A 6,559-nucleotide genomic window follows, 5' to 3' on the forward strand; every position below is an offset into this window, starting at 1 on the left:
CAGTAGCCAATTACTAACTACAACTTAAAAAGTAGAGAAATGGAGATGGGAATGCCAGCTACTGTTTTCACTACAACTTCAAATAAAACATACTAAGGACAACTTATAATATAAATATAAGGAATATAAAGTAAGCTAAATAAAAGTTATCTCTTAAATCTTGCAGCACGAACACATTATTTTTAATGACGCTTTTGAAAATGCTCGGAAACTTTTTTATTTACCAACGAAAGGTTAACTTCATCAACATTTTAGTATGTTATGAAATAAGAATTTTTCCTAAGTAATATCTTAATTTTTTTTTCTTTTTGTAAGGTTAAAAAAGCCTACAATAAAGATATATGTAAAGATAATGTCAAAATTAGCTTCCCATCTGTTTCTCTAGGATAAATAACGAACATACATGCCATAGAGGTACAATGCTTGCTTACAAAAAATTGCAAGTAACGGCGCACATAAACTTTCGTTAGTTTTTTTGTGATTACAGTGTAACCTTATTTCCTAATAAATTAAGTACAAACATTCATTTTCAAAAAGTTTTTACATTCTAATATACATGTTAATGTCATCACTTTTCTTGCAATAAAATCAAACCACAATAAATTTACGGGAATGGTAAAATTTAAGAAACAAGAAAAGTGATGACATTTAAGGAGCATGCTGGGTTAAACCGCAGTCATGCTACCAACAACTGTCAGCAATAACTTATTGTACCTGATAAATATAAATCTTAATATTAACTTAATGTTTCAATAAATTGATTTTGTTAAGAATTAAGAGTCTATTGTAAATCAAACCACAATAGCTTTTCAACATACCAACAGCATGGTCCAAACTTTGGAATTAAAAGTAAGTAGTTCTAGACCATTTCACTGGAGCAAGCCGGAGTACAAATTCATAACCAATGTGTCTTTATTCTGGTTGTCCGAAATGAACAAAACCCCAAACGAAGCAGAACTCTTTTTTAATGACGATGGACCTAGCTGTTCAACGTCATCAATACACACTTAAATATAACTTATTAGGTTTGTTACTGACTATTTACACAAATTTCTGTAAACAGTCTGTAACAAATCAAACAAGTGTTTTGTTTTGTCGAGGACCTAAAGTTTGACATGTAAACAAACACAAGATAAAATACAACAATTAAATTCATAGCTTAGTTCTCTAATTTTTTACCTTCCTCGTCAGTCGTCTGTGCAAACCTGACTGCAATTGTAGGATCGTAATATTATGTCACGGGCAAAGGGGGTTACTCTAAATATTTTAGGGCTTAAAAAATTAAAGGTAAGGTTGAACGTTTGTGTAAATAATGTTGCCGTATAAATTTTGACGCTCGTCGAGTAAAGTTTAAAAGGCAATCAAGTGACGCGATTCATCCAATGACGTCGAGACATTCTAGTTCGAAGTAAAAACAATATTGCATGTAGTTAAGGACCTTGCTATTATTTAACATGTTGAAATACGCTTTTCAACATTATTCATTAAGCATACACAAATTTTGTTTGGCAATATCAAAGTTCTGTAGTGAGTTTTTTTATCAGTTCACGATATTTGTAAGCATCTTCATAGTTTATTTAAGAGTTTGCACCAGTGAACAAATCATTTACATTCCGATCAGTATCAATACTCGTATCAAAAAATATAGTATCTTATCTTTAAAACTGTATAGCAAATTCTAAAAGTTATTTCCTTTCATTAATCATTTTTGAAATGATGCACCGAGACTTTTTTTTAGAGTTTGCGCAGTAATTTTTATGAATAATTGAAGAAAAATAACGTCACATCGTACTTTGACATGTGCCACGTAAAAACAAATTCGATGACATGGTCATTTTTTAAAAATGATATTAATTCAAAGCCATCGTAGAAGTTTTATATTTCAATTTGATTAAAAAAATCTTACAATAACGCTTTTCCCCATTATGTTCAATTGAAAAAGAAAAGTAATACACCCAAATTTTGTAATGGTCCCTAAAAAATCTAATTCGGTTTTCATGTTATAAATTTATATTTCTTCAGAAACTCTAACTCATATAAAAATTTCATAAAAAACACTATTGTAGAAGTGAATTGGGTCCGCAATCCTTAAGTATTATGCAAAATGGGTAGGATTTGGGTGGAAATAAAAAGTAAAATCATCAACTTTTACCAAGCTCACTGAAGCTGGTCATAATAGTAAACGAAGTATCAACAATAACCTAAAAGTATTTCAGGAATGCCAACACAGCTCAGAAAATCACAACGGTAGATTTTGAGAAACATATTATACATGAAAGTTAGTATAGGTTTGTAAATCAAACTCTCTTTGATAGCGGCACATATTGACAGACAGGCTTTAATATGTGCAATTATCAAACTTAAGACCACTGAAAACTGCTATTTAAAATAAAGAAATTAATTTAATTTAAAATAAAATTCAATTTTATACCATTACGCTATAGACTCAATTTTTTTCAAATGATTGCAAAAGTTGGCTTCAATGATTTTCATAATATTTCAATTTAACATATATAAAACAATGGAACTTCCAAAGAACTGGATCGTCCCAAACCACAACATTTTCATCTGTTGTCCCTGACGTGTTGCTGGTAATCGTGCAACAATCATGCTATCAATACAATTACAGCAATAAACTTTATATTTATATGATAAATATTAAATATATAAATCAATTCTATGTCTTAATAGATTGATATTATTGAAGAATTGCTAGTCTATCTCATATTAGGGATTACGTTTACAGAGAATGAAAAAAAAATCCACTGATGTTAATAAAAATCCATCTATTGTGTGTTATAGATCATTCATTGGAATGGTAATTTTCACTTTTAAAAAATAACGTCAATTACCTTCTTTTTGGGTTAATGGCCATTGAATATATTTTGAATTTTGGAATGGCAGCGGCACTAATCAGATACAAAGCATTAAGTTTTCATAGACAATGTTTATAAATATTCCAGTACGGATGTCCTCTATAGTTTTCAAATCTCTTCCTATTTTTGATTTAAGAAACGCATTTAATAATTTTCTATTGATTGACGTATCGAAGACCGGAAAATTTCATCAATGCGCGTGTACGTAGCGCATTGTTGAAAAAGGTTTCCGGTCAATTTTTCGTCAATCAATAGAAAAATTATTAAATTCATTTCTTTTCATTTAATCAAACATTTTCAAATCATAAGATGTGAAGTGTCATTGACCAAAAATTAAAAATATATATGACGCGGCGCGTGTGAATACAAAACAACAACAACAACAATATTTAAAATAGGTGTGCCCTCTGCTGAGCAGAGCTGAATTAAATGGATTATAAACAAGTAAGGCAATCGTAAATTAACAGGTTGGGACCAATCGCCCAAATGGGATATAATAGCCCAAATGGGATTTAAATTTAAAGTGCAAAAAATAAACATTTTTGATTTTGAAATTTTTTATATACATGTAAATCCGCATAAGAATAGATGAAAAATAACAACTTTTGGTGAACAACTTTTTCTGCAACTGTACTATTATTGAGATTGATCCCTCAGTATTTCCAAAACCTCTTGGGGATTAATCTTACAAACTAAAAACATATAGAGCCACTTCTTAACCAAACGTTGTTGCATTTGATTCACATTAATTCACATTAATGCGGATTTATATCAAATCTTTTAAAATAAATTTTTAGACGGAGGCTGTTTAACAGCCTCCGTATATTGTGATTGTCTTGCCGGTGACGTCAATAATGAGGATTCCTTAAGCACCATCTAGCGGTGGAAGAAATAATGAATAATTATGAGATTCAATGAATAAACATGGGGTGCTTCTTTGTCTCTGTCGTATATCGTTCGCATATTATCAATTAATTTCCCGCGGAGACGTATCTCTCTTTACAGCCCCCCCCCCTCCCCGCAACTAATTTGAGAAGTCGGTGTATTTTAAGCTGATAAGAGTGTCGCGCGTGAAAAAAAATAGATAAAATATCTTATATGATGCAAACAATAGCCATATTATATATCATTAAAACTGGTACCATATAACTGAACTTGAATTATCAGCAAATTCAAAATAAATAGCAAAATTAAGTTCATGTGTTTATTGTATCCATAGTCTTAACGATAGAGAGAGAGAGAGAGAGAGAGAGAGAGAGAGAAAATTTCTTTTGAGAAAAAAAGAAGTATACGATTTAAACTTCACAAAACAGAGAATATCAATCTATATTTACATTTTCCAGTGTCTTTGCCTATGATAACACTACGTATCGATTTTGTACTATATAACTCATAATACAAATGACGCCAAATTGAGGCGCCAGCGGGGTTTACTTATTTATATTTAAATATTTAATCGTACGATGGCTTAAAATTATATAAATATAAGTAATAAGGAATAATTCTTTGAATATTATGAGGTGATAATTTCGGTCGGGGCGTGATCAAATCTATCATAAAGCCCTTCGGGCTTTATTGGATTTGTTCCACGCCCCGACCAAAATTATCACCTCATAATACTCAAAGAATGATTCCTTATTCCTTATTTAAATCAAACATAACAGTGTATAATATTTCATTGTTACAGTAAGTATGCTTCTTTTCTCTTTACTTGAAATCAAACAGCACAAACAGTGTAATAATACTTCATTGTTAAAGGGGCATGGTCACGATTTTGGTAAAATATTATTTTTTCGATTTTAATATTTACAATGCTTCAGTAAGGCATTCGCAATAGGCAACCAAAATTTTGTTGTCATTCGTTGACTTATAAGCTAGTAACAGAGCTTGCAATTCTTTGCAAAGCTTTTGTTTACATTTTGAACGTTGAAATAAAAATGTCCGTTTTAGATCTAAAATGAATGTGTTACACGCCAGAAAGTGTTTCTTTATGCTTAAAATGAATAGAAAGCTAGACAAATCAGCTTGAAAAAGATTTTTTTGGTGTATTGATCCTTTGTAAACAAAAACAGGGCACGAGTCACATGACAAAGAATTGTGAGCCCAGTATCTTGCTTATTACTCAACGACTGACCCTCAAATTTTATTTGATTATTAAAAATGCATTCCTAAAGCATTGTTAATAATAAAAACAGAAAAATAGAATTTGACCAAAATCGTGGCCATGCCCCTTTAAGTATGCTTCCTTTCTCTTTACTTAAAACCAAACATCACAAACAATGTAGAATACATGTACTTCATTGTTAGACATACTTTTTTTCTTTTTGCTAGGAATCAAAACATCACAAACAGTTTAGAATACATGAACTTCATTGTTAAACATACTTTTTTTTTCTTTGCTAGAAATCAAAACATCACAAACAGTGTAGAATACTTTATCGATAGGCATGTTTCCTTTCTCTTTACTTGAAATCAAAACATCACAAACAGTGTATAATACTTCATTGTTAAGTATGCTTCTGTTCTCCTTACTTGAAATGAAAACTATTAGAACGAAACTGTTTTCCCTTATCTTGGAAGGAACACGTGGTGCATCTCGCGCGTTGATTTGATTAACAGGTCTGGGGTAACACGTGGACTTGGACTAAAACCGCAAGCTGGATTTAATCACAATGTACTATATTCTTTTGTGGATACTAATTTTATGAATATCTAATATTAGTATATTTCAAATGAATGTACGTAAAATTACGCCTAAAACGCTCTCTCTCTCTCTCTCTCTCTCTCTCTCTCTCTCTCTCTCTCTCTCTCATAACGATCATAATAAGAGAATATCTGGATCGACGACACTCATTAATCAAGAAACCCCTTTAGCAAGATAGAAAAAGGGGGGATTGTAGTTTGACAAAGTAGTTTGCAATTTAGAGGTTGTCTTGAACAGGTGTAGAAAACCTAGGATATGCCGTTTTCTACCTTGGGTTTGCAAATCACTATACACAGGAAATAATATCGACTTAAACTTAAAGAGACAGTACGGCGCATCTTATCAAAAAACCGACTTGAAAAAATTTTCCGATCGGGTTCGATATTTTTGTACTACTCATGAATGTATAAACTTTCAGAAAATTACAAAGTTCTCCATTAAATAAATCTAATTATTTCATTAAAATTAATAATTATGTATCACCTATCACATACATACATCGCATGTGTTACGGGGTCAGCCTTCTATACTATTACGCATGCGTATTTACTGTACACAAAACACATGCAGAGCTCGCGAAGATTCTCCTGTACATGTTTGTTGATAAAAATATGTCTTTTCTACTTCTCCAAGGTAATAGTTGTTCAAAGTTTTTAAAATAACCACAATTATTATTTTGTAAGCATGTATTTTGCATGCTTATCATAGGAGTTGACTACAAGCTAAATTTATTTTTGTAAGTCAGGCCCCTTGAGGGGTTATTTGACTCATTTATGTCTGTTCATTTTAAAATGAACCGAAATTGGAAAACCATTAATAGATTATCGAGAAAGTGATCATGTGTTCCGTTTAGAGAATCCTTTTTACCTCGTATATACCACGATGATCGGAGTCGGGCGAATATCTTGTAGTTTTCAGCACGTGTCAATTACTGTCAATCAAAATCCACGTGGTACAAATAAACGATAAGATTTTTTCC

Source organism: Crassostrea angulata, chromosome 1 (genome assembly GCF_025612915.1).
Source record: "Crassostrea angulata isolate pt1a10 chromosome 1, ASM2561291v2, whole genome shotgun sequence".
NCBI lineage: Eukaryota > Metazoa > Mollusca > Bivalvia > Ostreida > Ostreidae > Magallana > Magallana angulata.